At 37.8% G+C, this 18758-nt stretch overlaps 1 protein-coding gene and 2 pseudogenes across 9 annotated transcripts in view; all 3 read right to left on the reverse strand.

The window, feature by feature from the left end:
- DMTF1 (cyclin D binding myb like transcription factor 1) overlaps nt 1-10701 on the reverse strand; it is a 45229-nt gene extending 34528 nt beyond the window's left edge. For 4 of the 9 annotated variants that reach the window (XM_074340672.2, XM_019749751.3, XM_019749752.3 and 1 more), the window contains exon 1: nt 10557-10700. The gene's annotated coding sequence lies outside the window, so the exon portion shown is untranslated. The other 5 variants (XM_074340673.2, XM_074340669.2, XR_012498868.2 and 2 more) reach the window with 4 other exon arrangements.
- A 3036-nt stretch (nt 10702-13737) lies between these two features.
- LOC141567014 (U2 spliceosomal RNA) lies at nt 13738-13938 on the reverse strand (annotated as a pseudogene).
- LOC109457099 (PC4 and SFRS1-interacting protein-like) lies at nt 13825-15427 on the reverse strand (annotated as a pseudogene).
- Between the last annotated feature and the right edge of the window lie 3331 nt (nt 15428-18758).

The following is an 18758-nucleotide window of genomic DNA, read 5'->3' on the forward strand; positions in this document are numbered from 1 at the left end:
GCATTAAAAATTATGTAGTATCTGTGAACAACCCTGCCTAGGGATCTGTGGAAAAAAGAAATCATAAACAATCAAGCCAGAAAAGGAAGCTTTTGAATGTAATGTGAAACTTACAAAACTTGAAATGACTGATTTGGAAAGGTTTCTTTCAATAGGCTTATCTTCATCCCAACGGGTCAACAACAACAACAAAAAACACACAAAAAAAACACAGTAGGGTTTGAGATTCAAGGGGGGTATTTCAGCAAAAGATAAGGATTAAAATTCCCGTGTGTAGTATTCTAATTAGAACTCCTCTCCAAGATGGTTATATTTGAGAACTGCTTTACATAAATAAGTCTACAGTGAAAAAGGTACAGATCCTGCTAGGGAAACCTTCGGTCAGCTATTAGATTTCATGTTGTTCTCATTTCTGAATCCATCAAATTATTTTTTTAAAAGCTGGTTTGTAAGTATTACCTACAGTAAAAGATAGAGAAATGAAATGCTAACAACCACCAGTAAGTTAAAGGCACACATAAACTTTCCAAAACCAGAGTTCATTTGCTTTGGCACACGCGCGACTATAGTGTAGAAGGAATTTTATATCCTGCTTTTTAGAGTTCATTCATATTAAAGTGTGAGGAAACCAAGTTAGGTATTAACTGAAGTTTTCTGTATCATTTAAAATTAAAATTATACTGCATAAAAATGTGACATTATTTAACAATTACTCTATCACTGGATATTTATGTTGTTCCCAATTTTCCATTTCCTTAAAATATATTGAAACAAACATTTATATGCTCTATTTTCTTAAGTAACATTAGTGAAAATTATTAGATCAAAGAATACGACAAAATGAACTCAAGCCATATTGCAATCTAAATTTATATTGAGGTGTAAACTCTACTCCTGGTAACATTGCCAGTATTTTTATTTAAAAAGAAACCATAAAGCAAAAAACAGTACAACTGCTCATTTGATAGGTGCAAAATGGTTACTGGGTTAGTATTTAATGTCATCTCAGGACCCAACTTAATCTAAAATTTTGGGTAAAATAAATAAAGGTGAATTAGAGAAGACTTGGTGAGATAACAGTACAAGGAAAAAGGAGCTTGAGTTTGAAATAGCTAAAGTACAGGTTTCCTCTACTATCTGAAAATAGAGGGTTCCTACGAAATTTTTTGTAAGGCGAAATGGTATAAAGTGAAGAAGCAATTACCACTAATTTACATGAAAAAATTTCTGAATGTTCTCAGACCCAAAAAGTAACTTACCAAATCATGCCAAACACAGGCATATCTTATTTTGTTGTGCTTTGCAGATACTACACTTAAAAAAACCCAAACAAAAACGAATTGAAGGCCTGTGGTGACTGCTGAGCAACTCAATTAGCACCATTTTCCCAACAGTATTTGCTCACTCCATATCTGTGTCACATTTTGGTAATCCTTGCCATATTTCAAACTTTTTCATCAGTGTTATATTTGTTATGGTGCTCTGTGATCAGCAATCATTGATGGTACTACTGTAATTATTTTGGGGCGCCATGAACTGCCCCATGAGATGGGGAATTTAACTGATAAATGTGTGTTCTGACTGCTCCACCAGCTAGCTGTTCCCCATCTCTCTCCCTCTCCTCAGGGCTTCCCTATTCCAAGACACAACAATATTGAAATTAATAACCCTACAATGGCCTCTAAGTGGTTAAAAGGAAGAGTGGCATGTCTCTCACTTTAAATCAAAAGCTGGAAATGATTAAGGTTCGTAAGGAAAGCATGTCGAAAGACAAGACAGGCTGAAACCTAGGCCTCTTGTGCCCAAGTCAGCCAAGCTGGGAATGAAAAAGAAAAATTCTGGAAGGAAACTAAGAGTGCTACTCCAATGAGCACACAAATGATAAGAAAGCGAAAACAGTCTTATTGCTGATATGGAGTGTTTTAGTGGTCTGGATAGAAGATCAAACCAGCCACATTACCTTAAGCCAACGCCTAATCCAGAACAAGGTTCTAACTCTCCTTACGTCTGTGAAGGCTGAGAAAAGTGAAGAGGCTGCAGAAGAAAAGTTTGAAGCTAGGAGAGGTTGGTTCATGAGATGTAAGGAAAGAAGGCGTCTCCATAACATAAAAGTGTAAGGTGAAGCAGCAGGTGCTGATGCAGAAGCTGCAGCAAGTTACCCAGAAGGTCTAGTTAATTAACAAAGGAGGAGTAACTAAACAACAGATTTTCAATGTACAAGAAACAGCCTTAGTTTGAAAGATGCCCTCCAGGGCTGTCATAGCTAGAGAAGTTAGGGGCTAATGCAGCTGGTGACTTTTAAGTTGAAGCCACTGCTCACTCACCATTCTGAAAAATCCTACGGCCCTTAGGAATTATGCTCACTGTACTCTGCGTGCTACAAATGAAACAAAGCCTCGGTGACAGCACATCCATTTACAACATGGTGTATTAAATATCTTAAGCCCACCGTTGCGAGTTACTGCTCAGAAAGATTCCTTTCAAATTACTGCTGCTCTTTGACAATTCACTTGGTCACCCAACAGCTCTGATGGAGCTGTACGAGGTTAATGTTGTTTTCATTAATAACACAATATCCATTCTGTAGCTCATGGATCAAGTTTTGACTTTCAAACATTATTTAAGAAACACCGGGGGTGCCCCTCCCCCCCCAATTTATACACATGACTTGTACTCATCTTTTGCTATCGGTATGTATTACAATTTTAATAGTTTTTTCTTTTCTTAAAATGTGTATATACTTTTTTGGCACCCTCTGTATTTTGTAAGGCTATAGCTGTCATAGATAGTGATTCTTCCTCTGATGGGTCTGGGCAGTCAACTGAAAACCTTCTGGAAAGGATTCACCATTCTAGATGCCATTAAGAACACTCATGATTCATGGGAGGAGGTAAAAATATCAACATTAACAGGAGTTTGGAAGAAGTTGATTTTCTCATGAATGACTTTGAGGGGTTCAAGACTTCAGTGGAGAAATAAACTGCAGATGTGGGGGAAATGGCAAGAGGACTAGAATGAAAAGTGCAGCCTGAAGATGTGACTGAATAGCTGCAATCTGATGAAAACATTTGAATGAAGAGCTGATTCATACTGTTGAGTAAAGAAAGTGGTTTGCTGAGATGCAATCTACTCCTGGAGAAGATGCTGTGAAGACTGTTGAAACGACAACAAAGTATTTAGAATATTCATAAACTTAGTTGATAAAGTAGAGGCAGGGTTTCAGAGGATTGACTCCAATTTTGAAAGAAGTTCTGCTGTGGGTAAAATGCTATGAAATGGCATCTCATGCACAGAGAAATTGTTCATGAAAAGTCAATCAATGTGGCAAACCTCATTATCTTATTTTAAGAAATTGACACAGCTACCCCAAGTCTCAGCAACCTGATCAGTCAGCAGCCACCAACATCAAGGGAAGACTCTCCACCAGCAAAAAGATTATGACTTGCTGCAAGTTCAGATGATGGTTAGCCCTTTTTAGCAATCAAGTATTTATAATGATTTGTACACTTTTTTTTTTAGATATGATGCTATGAACACGTACTACAGTACAGTGGAAACAACTTTTATACGCACTGGGAAGACTGGAAAAATCTGAGTGACTTGTTTTACTGCAGTGATCTGGAGCTGAACCTGCAGTACCTCCAAAGTATGCCTGTATGTTTATTAGGTCCAGTTTTATGCAAAGTTTAACACCCTTATGAGCTCCTGGGCTTTTCCAACACCTTAGGATATACATCTTGCTAATGGACACACAAAATAAATCGAGACAATGCACAGACGCTCAGTTTGAAGGTATGGTAGCTTGGTGCTGAGATGCTACTTTAATTGCCTCAACAGCAAGATGAAGACACACGCCTCCAAGTATGTGACAGCAAGCCAGTGAAAAGATTAAGAGCAAAGCTCCCCCCAAGGTGGGATCTAATTTGGCCTCTTGGAGAGAGGGGAAAAAAAGGAGCTGGTATGGCAGAAGCTTTTGAGTAACAAGGCGATTAGCTGACTTTAAGGCTGCAGATCAAGACAGGGTCAAACCACACAAGGCCTTATAAATCCTTTGAGGGTTTTAAGTTTGAAAATATAATTCAGTTTTAAAAGATCACCCAGACTGTAGTATGGAGAACGGATGAGTAAATTAGGAAGACAATCGGTTGTCCAAGAGATGACTGTCACTTGGAATAGGTGGCAGAAATAAGGAGGCTGGACATAAAATATAATTTGGAGACAGTGTTGACAGGATTTGCTGAATGAAGAGGTGATAGAGATTAAGAGAAGGGGAGCTATCGCAAGATGATTCCTAGGCTTTTGGCTTCTTAACTGAATGAGTTTTGGAGCAGTAAGAATATATTTTATTAAGTATTTTTATCACTATTAGTATAAATGAAGATATAAGGCATCCAAATGAAAATGTCAAGTTGATAGTTGGAAGCTGGGATTCAACAGGCAAGAATTAGACCTATAAACCTGAGTTAATGGCATACTAGTTGTTTTTCAAGATCACCCAGAGAGGTTAGAAAAGACATTCCAGTTATGGAGCACTCTTAACAGTTGAAGTCAAGCGATACATAAACAAGCCAAGGAGACTGAAAAGGACCAGCTAGCAGTACGGGATGAAAACTAAGAGGCACAAGAGTGTTTTTCAAGGAGCATCAAGTAGTCAACTGTGTTAAGTACTGCTGAGAGGGTAAGGTGATAGAGAAGTGACTATCTGATCTGGCAATATGAAGAACATTGGTGACCTTAATGTAAGTAGTTTCAGGGGAGTAGTGGGGTCAGAAGCCCTACTGAAATACAGAGAATTAGAAGTAGGGAAGACATACAAACAGGTCTTTTATGAGGTTTAGTTTTCAAGGTAAGTAGAGTTGAGAGCATACTGGCTAATGTAGGGTCAAAACAGATGTTATTCAGACAAGTGTATCTGTATGGATACAACTATCAGTGACTGAGAAACACTGGTGAATAAATCAACTTATGATAGTCAAGTACAAAGTTGAGCATTTTAGTGCCTTGTATTCTAATTAATTATACATGAAACTATACTTAACTTCAGGACAGATTCCCTATTTGGTTTATCATGGAAATGTCAGAAAATATCTCCAAGTCTACCATCAATTTTTTAGCTCTCTTTGGGGCAACTAAGTACACACTGTCAGCCCATCTTCCCTTTTTTTCTGTAATGAGTTACAGTTATACCACATGTACTATTTTTACATTAACTAGAAATAAAGGAAAAAAAAATTAATAGCCATTTAATTAGTGAAATGGCACTTTGGCATGTTTCCATCATTCCACAATACCCTCATAAAATCAAGGAAAGAATACCTGAAATGTGATACAAAACATTCATAATGGAGTACTTGTACATACTCACATTTAAATGAGAAATATCATTGTTTTCACTTATAGTTCCCAATGAACAAGATACTATTTAATGTAGAACAAAAAGAACAACTCTTGGATCTGTCATTTAACATAGATTTTAAAGATTAAATGAGTCCTTCATCCCACTCCATTCCAGTACTGATGTAAAGCTTTTACTCAATGGATTATTTCAGACAGGTATCTCCATCGAGTCTACATAACTGTTCTGCTTTTCCAGGCAATTAAGTGCAAAATATCTTCTAAAACCTAGGGGGAAAAAAAAATCAAGAACTGACATTTCTCCCTAGTTTTGAGACTAATTTTGCAGATAAATTTGTATCAATTCCCAAACACAGTACAAGTGGGTAAGGGTATAGATTCTATTGGTGGAGATCATGAGAAGCACAGGAACTTTTGCTGACCCTAGATGTTTGGAGTTGTGATTCTACATTGACAGATGGAATCAGACTACATGGTGTGAAATATATTCGGTAATACACTTTTTAAGGGGAAATCAAGCAAGCTACAGAACATACAGCACCAGAATTTTATTAAGGATTGAGAACCATCAGATAAGAGGCAAAGTATCTGGCATAATTCAAGCAATAAGACAGCAAGACCACATTTAGTTTTCTGATGTCTTTTCTTCCTGACCCAGTATATAAGAAATTACTCATATTCCTCAGTAATTTTTTTGTGATCGCCCAAGTCTCTCTTCATTGTATTAACACACCCACATTTGGTTGTTTTTACAATATCATACTGTCACATCTTTTATGACATTTTTTGCACTTATTTTATCAGGAGCATTTTCCACTACTACTACTTACTATTCCACAGCATTTTTAATGAATACATGTACCAAACCACTAACCCACTACTGAACATTTCTGTTTTGAAGTCTTGCTATTAGAGACTCCATACTGACCACCACCATACTTATCATTCCATATAACTAACGCCTTAGGAAATGCTTGTAAGGGGATTTGTTTAATAATGTATAATAAAGAATCTGAAAGGTGTGTTTTAAGATATTTTTATTTTGAAAGAATGAAACTCTTTGCTAAATAAGAAAGTCTTAGTGACAAAGAACAGGTAACAAATTCCTACATCCTGAACATGGGTTACATAGAGGAATGTCAGAAAACAGACAAAGCCACAGAATAAAATCTTAAATATTGATTTTATTCAAGGTAGGAATGGGGGGACACATCACACTTGAGGTTGAATGCTTTAGACTATGGTCCCAGGCCACCAAGGGATTTGCTCTTCTGTATACTCTATGGAAGTGTGAGAAGCAGATCTATAAATGAACATAAGCATACTGAATCAAGGTACCTAATTAATGCTCATTACGGCTTGGTTTTAAAACAGTAAAAGATGACTGTATACCATAAAAAGTCAGTAAAGATGTTAAAGGAGTTTATTATAATAGACTTTAAATGCTTAAGATGTTGACTTTAATTATCAACTATTGAAAACAATGTCATTATTAAAGAAAATTACTTGGTAGTACGGTTCATTTTAAGGTGCATTTTATGTATGGTTTGGCAATAAAATCTTATTGTTTATTAAAACCGAGAATGTTATTTTTCACCCAGTGCATGATTTAAGAGCTTATAATGTGTACTAGGCTACATTTTAAGATTTCATGAATTCAAAATTGAGCACTTTATGCAAAGCAGCATCAGAAGATCTTTAAAGGGAATACATCAAATTATCAATATAGTCCTCTGATTTACACTGAAGTTGATTTTTAAAAAGCATTTTCTCAACAGACACTAAAATACTCATAAGTAGTACATAAACCTAATGACCATTTCTTTTGCTATATAAAACCTGATTGTAAATAAAGATTAGCTTTGACAACCTAGTGCTTGGAAGAATGGCTGGACAACACAACAGTGTACACAACCAAAAATAACAGGAAAAAAAAAAAAGGGATAAGGTTTCCAACAAATAAACAGAAAAAAATCGTTCACAAAGGGTTCTCCAGTGTACTTTTTCTTGACAACTTCTTTCCGGCATTCAGTCACAGAATACAATATCTATTCACAAACTTGAAAAAGGAGACTTGATAAACAGGTTCTTTAATTTAAATTTATCGCTTACCTTTATGGAATCAAAGCAAAAACAAAACCTATTCATGATTTCTATTACAAGAAGTCTCTTCACAAAAGGAAAAAAAAAAAAATGAAAAAAAGGGAGAAATTATATAAAAGCAAACAAATATAAAATACAGATAGTTATTAAATGTAACACAGCAATAGGTTCAATCACTTTCTCAGGTCATTTCGTATCATTTGGGGATAGAAAAAGCTTTGGAGCTGAAATTGCAAAGCATTTAGAAGTGTACTAATTACTAGGGAATTCCTTTACATGGGAAAATAATGTGCTAAAAATGATAGTGGTAAGAGAAAATTGAATATTAACAGAAAAACTTCATTTTGAGAAGGCAGACTAACATGTCCGTGTTAAGTAGACAGGCTCTGTATATATTTAAAAAGTGGAACTCTTCCTAAACTTTACTGCTGTTCTAAAGTTTTGATGTCTTTGCAACAGATACTTTCAAAACACTTCCAAACCCCCTCAATATTTGAACATAAATGTGCCAGGCTGTGAATCTCTAGGAACACTTGTTTCACATTATCTTATTCATCCTCACAAGTGTTAACAAAAGCCAATGCACTTAAAGAAGCTCGACAAAAGTAACTATTTACAACAACAAGATGTTATTTTCAGGACATACAAATTTACTACATCATTAATAAAAACTAGGGTCTGTAGATGTTGGATAAATGAAGTGAGCAGAAAAGATAAGCATTACATGAGGATGACAGGGACTAGTTTTGCTGTGCTTATTTTCAGTACTATTAAATTTAACTAACATTACAGATATACTTATCTCTCCTGCTGCCTTGGAGTGAAATGAGATAACCTTTCTCAGTCTTAAAAATAAAAAAGCCTGTATAAAAAGAGAACTTAAAAAAAAAAAAGACTAAGGAGGACACCCACCTTATTTTAATATAATTCTCTACCATAACCATATCCCAGCCATGCTCTTCTTTCAAAGCTCGAATCCTAACTCCAAAACCTTTTTTTGATTGCTTCCCCTCAAAATACTTCTAAAACCTGAACACCCAGAGAAAAATGTATATATAGCATATATTTATTCATACAACTGCTCAAAGTATGGACTTAAAGTTCTAAGTGTGCAATGCCTAGTACTTACTGATTAACTGTTGATGAAGACAGGGCAATAGCATTTTGGCTCCACCATCTAGCTCAACTGCAATCAATTAAAGAGATTCACGCAGAATATGCAGGTCTAGGTCAGTCCCAAAAATCATATTTTGGGGTGAGCCTATCAACTAAAATAGTAAAAAAAATAATTAACTTGTTTGGTGGCAAATAAAAGCACTTCGTATATGGGAGTTAAAATGAGATAATCACAAAACATGAAATGTACTTTTCCCCATAACTGTAACAAGGAATGCTTTTTCAGAAAGGATCAAGCTGTTTTTCTGTCCCTTGTGAATAAAGGAAAAAAAGTTTATTCTCACATCAGCTGGTTTTTGTTGTGTTTTTTTTTTTAAACCAGATAGCCTGACAATTTTTGTAATGTTAAGAAATGTAATTTTAATTTTTTTCCCTAAATCTTAACCAAATTTCTAAACCTAATGTAGTAAATAAAATCTTATCACTATCACGCCATCACAGTAGAAAGTGTTTGGTGTATTACCACCAGTCTTTAAATGTTAACGTGGTGGTAAACTACTAAAAAAAATTAAAATACTGAACACTAAAAAAGTTATTTGAAACACAAATTTAAAACCAGCTCAAAGAATCTCAAGCAATGGAAAAATATGAAAAGCCTTAACTGACAAAGAAAAATAGGTTTTGTTTTTAAAACTTTCAACACAGTGGACCAATACTTTACTTGAACTGGAGCTTAAAAGCTATAAATGGTTGTCTTTCAAGAATTAAAAATGAGGGTATACTTAGCAAAAGATAAAAGATTTCCAAATGGCATTACTCTAAGCTTCCAACACTGATCAGATGGCAATCCTACAGAATATGCACTTGTCGGATCTTCCTACCTCAACCTGCCGCCTCGCCTCCTGTCAGAGAGGTAGACAATGAATCAAGTTAGGAGAAAACCACACCTTGAATTTGAATTTCCAAATTCCATCAGGGAAAGGGAGAGGAGTCCTGACCTACATTTCACAGAATTCTCACCCTCTCCTTATCTACACCAAATATTTTTATTATAAAAACACATGCTGTATCATTCAACCGCATACTAGAACGGCACTTGGCCACCTCTCTCAAATCTACGTCGAAGATTGGGTTAAAACACTCTACGTCCCTGAAGAGATACTCAAACCAAAGTATTTCTTTAAATGGAAAAGAGACTTTAAAATTTAAAACTTCCTCAGAACTTGGCAAATTTTGCCAATCACTATTTGCCGACGCATTGTTCCGTTCTCTGCTCGGTTAGGGCTGTCTCTCCGCGCCCCAGTCCAGGTCTCTCCTTTTAAAAAGAGACTCAGGCTGACAGTTCCGCCAGAAACCCGGATCCCCTCTGCCTGGCACACGAAGAGCTGACCGTGAGGGAACCCAAAATGATGGTTGAAGAATCTAAGACACATACAAGATTACAAAAGAAAAAAAAAATCAAGGGGGATGGGGCGACACTCGCCCCATCTCAGTTCCACCAAAGTCCACCTCCCTTCATTGAACATAATAAAACGGAAAAGGTGCCTAAAAAAATGAAAAGGAAACATCACGAGAAGGCAAGCAAGGTTTCCTTATTCTCCGCATTATCGGGTCCAATTCTTTACCGAAGCTCCGGCCCACCCCACCCCCAGGGGTCCCGGCGCCATTTAGCTCCTCGGAAGCCGCCGCCATTTTCCGCTCCCGTCGAATCACTGCTGTGCCTCGGCGACCGCTCGCTACCCTACTCTGCAGCCTGAGCCACCGCCACAGGCCCGGCCCCGAGAGAGAGGCCCGGGCCTGAGCGTGCGGGGTCGGCAGCTTCAGCGTCACGAAGGCCCAGCTCCGACCCCGCCCGCGGTGCCCGGGGGCCGGCAGCTTGCGCGGGCCGGCGAGAGCAGGCGGGCAGCAAGGGGGCCGGTCAGGCTCCACTGGGCGGAGCGGCCCTGGCGGCGGTTGGGACCTGAAGGTTCCATCGCACTTACTTCCTGTTTTGGGTCCGGGCACTTTGGAAGAACCAGGATGGAGGCTCCAAAAAATACCAGGATGGAGGAAGCAGCCACGGGCAAGAGTGGCTGCAGCTGGAGTGAGCGAGCGCAACCAGCCACCGGAAATGGAGCTACGGCCGCGCCCCGCCCCCCAGCCCCCACACGCTCCCCCTCCCGTTCTCCTTTCCCTTGGGGCGGCCCTGCGCGCCAACTGCTGGCGTCACTTCCGGCGAAGTTGGAGCGCGAAGAAAGATCCTGGGTTATTGAAGCAGCAGCCTGGGTCTGTGTGATGTTGGTTAGTGGTCCGACTCTTCTCCTCCTATGAAATCTCGGTACGGACTATCCCGCTGCTGATGTATAAAGGAGGCCCTTTTGGGGGGCCCAATTGTGGTCCTTCTGGCCTTGTGGAAAGTTGGGCTCCACGCTCGGGGCCGAGTTTGATAATGATCCGGGGCTCGGAACGGAGGGAGCTGCGGGGTGGACCGGCTTGAAAGCGGGGCCTGAGTGCAGAAGAAAGACGGGAATTGTGCGTCTGGCCCTTCCCACTTGGTCTGTTTTGCTGTAGGCGCTGGAAGTGAAGTGTTAACCTATTTGGACGTGTAAGGCAATTCTTGGTGAAATGCATCCTGTCTTTGTGTAGTAAGATGCTCCTCTGTAGTGCACAGTCCATCTTAAAGCACTGCTTTTCTAGCTGGGGAGATTTTTAAAGAAGACCAATACTTGGCCCCGCCCCCAGACCAATCTTTAAGAGCGTGAGACCCTGGCAGAGATTTTGTTTTTGGTTTTAGAGCAAGGCTGTGGAAATCGAAAGATGGAGTGGTCTGAACCCTATTACAGCTCTTATGATACTGACTTCCTTTTACTTGTTTATAAAACTAGATTTTTTTGTACTCTGCGTCTTTAGCTGCTGGGATAACAGGAGTTTAGAAGTTAGACTTAACTGATATTATTGCATCCAACAACTATGTGTAGATGCACACTACATTTTTCACAGAAATAAAACACAAAATTTATATGGAACCACAAAATAGCCCAAATAGCTAAAGCAATCTTGAGAAAAATGAACAAAGTTGGAGGCATCATGCGCCCTGATTTCAAACTATATTCCAAAGCTATCGTAATTAAAACAGTATGGTGTCGGCATAAAAGCAGATACAGATCAGTGAGATAGAACAGAGAGCCCAGAAATAAACCCATACATATATAGTCAACCAACTTACTACAAAGAAGCCAAGAATATACAATGGGGAAAGGACAGTCTCTCTTTTTTTAAATAGCAAAGAAGTAATTTATTAGTAGAGATTGATAGAAAAATTCTTTAATCAAAACAAGTTTACATGTTGACACAGCCTAACTAGAATAAAGCTGTCCAAATTTTAATTGTATAAAGAACCAAACAGATACAATAGCAAAAGTTCCCTAAGTTCCATTGTAAGACCTCTCAAAAGTAAAATGCCAATTATTGAAATAATTCAAACATTTCATCTATAGATGAAAACAATTTTCCGAGAGGTCACAACATACAATGCATGTCACACACAAACACTCAAGAATTAAAAGCCTTTTCCCCATATTTATAGTTTCAAAACACAAAGTTTTTTCCAGCTACTAAAAACTGCCAACTGACCTAATAAAAATATCTAAGAAATGTGAAGTTACCCTTAAATTTTGTGTGTTAACCTTGGTTCACTCTAATTTAGTCAATATACATGAATATACAGACTAAAAAAAAATACTCCTTTATTTTGTCTACTGCCTCAGAGCACTGTTCCCACTTTCTGCAATCCTGTCATGTGTATGGTACAGAAATAAACATTCCCTTCTGATATAGCCATGTGTGGGGGAAGAGTAAGGAGCGCAGTTTCCAGGCTCTCACCCTCACATGGAAAGGTGCTCACTCGGGTAGTAAATGGCCATCAACTGTGATTGGATGGCCATCAGATGTGGCTAGTTGGCCGTCAGCTGTAACCAGTGAGCCATTGGCCACTAATATAACTGCCATGGCTACGCTAGTAGAAAATGGGGGGCTGGCAAGAAGATGGTGTCTGAACTAGTAAGAGTGGATTGCAGTTGGCACGGCGGATTGCAGCTAGCAAGTGAGGTTGGTTGGTTGGCAGACAGAGACGTGGACGGCAAGTTGCAGATCGTGTGGCTCCTGCTTTCTGTGTCTCCAAACCAGCCGCTAGCGAGACTATAGTGGTATGACTCCCCTCTCTATGGCTCCGTGGGTGTTCCTTTTTGCTCTCACCATGTCTTGCGTTCTTATGTGGGGAGCGGGACCAAAGACCCCACATGACACCCTGCATGACACCATGTTTTCAAGTAGGTTAGTTTCCTTATATAGTATTTACTTTTATTTAATGCATACGCATCGTGGATTTTTTTCCAATTAAAAAAATACTACTTAGAGACTTCCTTAATGAGTATGAATTTTTTAAAAATTCAGAACTATCTCAAGAATAAACTTTTATCATTTAGTTTTCAGTTTCAGCTACTAGTGCCTGTAAAAGCTCTTAGATGGCTGAACCTTAAGGACAGAACATTCCTATATACACCCATTCTGTTTTCTGCAGGAAAGTCATGTGACTTCACTGAATTCCCAGCCACAAAATTAAATTACCTTCAAAAGTTAACATGAGTTTTGTACCTTGGAGAATTGTCAGTTTGGTGTCAGTTGGATATCTAGTTGTCATGCAAAAAGGCATATAGACCACATTGTTACAAAACATTAGTATAATAGTAGACTGTGAGATTAGATAGGAGGGAGTGAATACTTGTACAGAAGTAACATTTTATCTACCATAAAAATGCGTAACTTCTACAAAACCCACTAACAGTGGAAAGACAGTCTGATAAATCCAATATTTGTTAAAACTATGCATAAAACCCATGGTATTTGGGAAAAGAGGAAAGCTTTATACAAGTATCAGTTTTAAAGATGTAATTTTTTTCTACTGTCAATTACACATTAACATCACACACAAATTGAAAATATGTTACAACCAATGTCTGAAAAAGAAGTTCAACATTTCCTAAATGGATTTTGCCTCACATTTACTGTATAATGTAGCTGTTAATACTGCACAAGTACAATTAAGCAATGCTTAATTACTTTTAAACAAAGATAAAGGGATTTCCTCCCTTAAAACAAGTTTTAAGCATCAAAACCTATGCTTGTAAAAATTTAACTTTCAACAGTCTAAGTATTTCAAATGAAAACCATTACAAACTTCTCAAATATTCTTTATATTCTAGGTATGTCAATCTAGTTATCCAGTGTAGAGTCCTTCAGAGATATTTCAGTCTCTTTTCACTGGATGGCTTTTTCTGATAAGAACAGATACTACACTTGATCTTAGCCAAAAGGCCGAGAAGCGATGGATGGTTTTTCTTACTGCTGGCCTCGCCTTGGCTTTCTTCATTGCCATCTCCCTTATGTTGTGGTTGATTACTTTCTTGAGCATCAGATCCTCCATTTAGAGTCTTTGAACCTGTTTGTTCCTTTTCCAGCTTTTTGTTTGGCCCTTTCTTCCCGTGATCTTGGGTTTTGTTTGCTTCCTCATGCTGTATTTGTTCAGCAAGAGATTCATTCAGCATTTATGTGATAAGAGAATCTCCTTCACCAAAGAAAAACATGTTCTTGTTATACAACATTGTAGACTTTTCCATGATAATCTCACTTTGAATCCCCCGTATATTTTTCAGTGTTGCAATCATCACTGTGTGTTCCTGAGCTGGTTGCATTGTGACCTGAAGTGAAGCAAGTTCATCCAAGGTTTCAGTAGATCTGTTCACATCAACATGATCAATTTTGAGTGATTTTTTTTATTTCAGCATGTATCCTTTGAAGTTGAGAATCCATTGATGTTTCTCTTTTCTCTACTTTCTTAACTTCTGGCTTCTCTCTTCATCTCTGTTCTGCAGCTCAGTGTCTGTTTGTTCCTCCTGCTTGCATTTTCTATTTGTTGCTTCTTTCTCATGTTAGCCTTCCAGCATATTCCTTCTATGAGCAGTCTGAAAATTTCTTCTACCTTTTCTCTTCTTTCTTTCCTTCTCTACCATCTCCTTCCTCTTCAGAATCAGAGCTTGATGTAACCCTTGTTTTAGCTGGATTTTTTTCCTTTTTGACTCAACTTCTTTCTTCCCCTCTTTTTTTGTCTTCTTCTTTCTGGTCTTTTTCATCCTTTGTAAGCTGCTTTTTGGGTTGTTTTCCCTTTTACCCCTTTTCCTTACTTTTGTTTTCTTCAGTTACTATGTCACTCTTTGAAGGACAGACCTGTTTTACCATTTTAGGACTACCTCTTAGTTTTGGAATCTTGACTTCTGTAGCTGTAAGTTGTACTCTTTTAGGATTCACTTTTAGATGAACAGATGCTGTTGTCACTACTCCTGCCTTCTCAGTTTCTACTTGCTTTTCTGCCTTTCTCTCACTTCTGGCAGCTTTTGGAGTGGTTATGTCATTGCTTTAGTCACATCCTCATTGCTGGCTTTTTCTTCATGGTCAGTATCTCCCTTTGAAACACTAGTTTCTTTTTCTTCAACTTTAACATCAAATGATGCATTTGATTATTTAGCTGATGCCTGTTGGCTTGAAATTTTCACTTTTGTATTGTTAATATCTCACATAAACTTTCATTAAAGCCTTTTTGTTTATTTGGTTTCCCATAATTTTCCTTATTCTCTGAGTAAGGAAATACATCTTTTGGGTCTAAAACAGCAGTCTCATGAGTTCCAAAAACGAAAATGGGTAGTTTGTTGGTGGGTGGTTTTATAGCTCTACCTGGAACTCCATCTACTTGAGCTGGCCAATCAGGATAACCTTTCATCTTGGTGAAGATAAGCTCTCCAGGTTTGAAATCGCGAGTCATGTTTTGTGAGGGGCGATGCTGGGGTCTGAAGCCCAGGAAAGAAGTGTTGCAGTATTGATGGCAGTGGGATGTGGGAGGACAGGCTGGAGCCAAGACTCCTAAGACAGCAGGAGCAAGGGATACCTCGGGGCATCCTGACTTGCCTGTCCTGGCCCAGGTACTAAGGCTGCAGTAGCAGGCCAGCAGCCTCTGTGCACGTTCATGTAAGCTACCTGCCCCACCAGCTGCCACAGAGGTGTCTCAATGAAGAGGCATCTCAACAATGCCAAATTGCAATCACATCCATCTAAGGACAGTCTCTTCAATAAATGGTGTTGGGAAAACTGGACAGCCACAAGAAAAAGAAGGAAACTGGACCACTGTCTTACATCACACACCAAAATTAACTCAAAATGGATTAAAGACTTTAACGTAAGACTTGAAACCATAAAACTTCAGGAAGACAACATAGACAGTATGGTCCTTTACATAGTTCTTGGTAATAATTTTTTGAATCTGACACCAAAAGCAAAAGCAATAGAAGCAAAATTAGCAAGCGAGACTGCGTCAATCTAAAAAGCTTCTGCATAGCAAAGGAAACCATTAACAAAAAGAAAAGGTAACCAGAATGGGAGAAAATATTTGCAAATCATATCTGATAAGGGGCTGATATCCAAAATATATAAAGAATATACAGCTCAAAAAAAAAAAAAAAAAAAAAAAAAAGCCAAACAATCCCATTAAAAAATGGACAGAAGATCTGAACAGGCATTTTTCCATAGAAGACATACAGATGGCCAACAGGCACATAAAAAATGCTCAACTTCATTAATCAACAGGGAAATGCAAATCAAAACCGCAATGAGATGATATTGATATTACTTCAAACTTGTTAGAATGTTTATTATCAAAATGACAAGAAATAACCAGTGTTGGCAAGGATGTGGAGAAAAGGGAACCCTTGTGCACTGTTGGTGGGAATGTAAATTGGTACAGCCACTGTTGAAATAGTATGGAGATTATGGAGGTTCCTTTGAAAATTAAAAATAGAACTGTATGACCTAAGAATTCCAGGTTCTGAGTATGTGACAAATACAAAACCACTAACTCCAAAGATACATTAGCCTCCAAGTTCAGTGCAGCATTATTTACAATAGCCAAGATGTGGAAATAACCTAAATGTTCATCAATGGATGAATGAATAAAGAAAATGTGGTATATATGTAGAATGGAATATTATTCAGCCAGAAAAAACAAATCTTGCCATTTGCTACAACATGGATGGACCTAGAGGAATAAGTCAGACGCTAAGAGGACTTAGTGAAATAAGTCAGACAAAGACATACTGTACGATCTCTTATATGTGAAATCAAAAACAAAAAGCTCATATAGAACAGATTGGTGTTTGTGAGGGTGAACCATTTTTTTCTTTTAATAAAGAAAAAGTAAATTTATAATAACATCTACATATTTTTAATTTGCATAATCAGTTTAAGATTATCCATAAAATAATTTGAATCCTAGGGCAACTTTCTACAGTTACATCCTAGGTTATTCCTACCTCCCTACTTAGTGAACGTGTACCTAGGGAATGCATTAGATTTTTAATATATCCTAGGGTTTACTTAACTAGGAATTAAATATTTTGTAGAAAAATCATGAGAAATAATTCTATCCCAAATAGAAATTTTTATAAAAGTATTTACAACACAGTCATGGTATTTGATGCTTTTGTGAGTTATAATTAACTCGGGCTCCAGGTTTTTTTACAGCAATTTAATGAACTTCACCAGTGATAGAATATAGATGCAATTACCTTTCTTTTACTAAAGGATGATATATTAATATAAAAGTGTTTCAAATACTGAGAGGCAGGTTCTGTTGTCTCATGTCCTGAATGGTATGATTCAGAAAAAAAGGTGTTTGCAAGTGTTTTTGTTCAAAGCAAATGAAAAATACAGTTGCTGAGTGGTCCATTGTCTTCCTACACAGTCTCTATGTCCTATTAATACAGCTGATGGGTATATACTGGAAGGCCTTCCAAAACTTCTGGAGAGTTGATGGGGATTCCTATGCTAGTAGAGGAATGAACAAACTGTCCCTAGTTAGGGCCACATATCAGGCTCTTCCAGGTCCTGTTCTGTCTGGTATTCTTCCTCTAGGCTTTTCTCTGGGGCATATGGCACTCCATCTTATAAGCCTTTTCCTGTCCTCCATTTTGTGTCAGTGTCTCATCTCCATACTTTTAATTTCTCAACCTGGTCACCACCTCTCCATACCCTATTTACTTGTTTTTCTCTTGCAGCAGATCTTTACTGAGTCTATTAAGGGAACATTAGCAAAAGTTGGTTCCTAATTCGATTTAAGAGAGTGGAGAACTAAGACTTCAGATAATCCCAGCAAATGAGGATAAAAGTTTTCATATGTCCTTGAAAATTTTATGTTGCAAAACAAAACAGTTAAGTTACATTACTAAAATTGGGAGTATGTCTAAACCCAGATTCAAAGACCTAGCATAGGGAGAATGACAGTATATTAGTAAAGCAACAAATAATTGCCAATTTTCATAGGTTCTATGAAGGATACAAACTGGGTGCTCTGAAAGTGAACTTAGAGAGTTCAGAGCAGAGCTTTCTGAGAAGACATTTGAGCACAGACTGAAAAGTGAGAAGAAATCTCCACCATAGGAGATGAGGGGTGGGACAGCATTTGTTCATCTACTGTGGGAGGGTACTTGTGGAAAGCAACTGGCATATATATATATATATATATATATATATATATATGTATATGTATATGTATATGTATATACATATACATACACATACATATACATATACATATACATATACATATACATATACATATATACATAACATGGTAAGGACACAGTATTTGTAAGTAGGCTCAGTCTCTCACAGATGTTGAGTTTAAGTCTACTCCTCTAAGGCTAGACATTAGCACATGCCAGAGATGCTGGTCTATCTGCCACTCTGCCTTGTCTTATAGCTTCAGCATATGACACAGTACCTTATCTTAGCAGACACTTGAATGGTTGTTGAGATCAAAGATAATTGAGTATCTTAAACCAGAAGATCAGGGAGCTAGCCATTTCTATTATTCTTTGGCAGTAGTTACTGACTACAGGAGAGTTTAGTTGTTTTTCAGATAGTGTTCCCTCTTTGGACAACTCTGGAATAAAACAAACAAATGTTACCTTTTATTACTACTCTAGTGGGAGGAGGTTATTTTCACAGATGTCAAAGGTTCGGTGTTACTCTAAACTTCGTTGCCCAAATCTGTTCATCTAGATGCAGAATTTTGAGGATAGAAACATTACGTTTTTCACCAG

Source organism: Rhinolophus sinicus, chromosome 4 (assembly GCF_057876585.1).
Source record: "Rhinolophus sinicus isolate RSI-liver-muscle chromosome 4, RSI-T2T, whole genome shotgun sequence".
Classification (NCBI taxonomy): domain Eukaryota; kingdom Metazoa; phylum Chordata; class Mammalia; order Chiroptera; family Rhinolophidae; genus Rhinolophus; species Rhinolophus sinicus.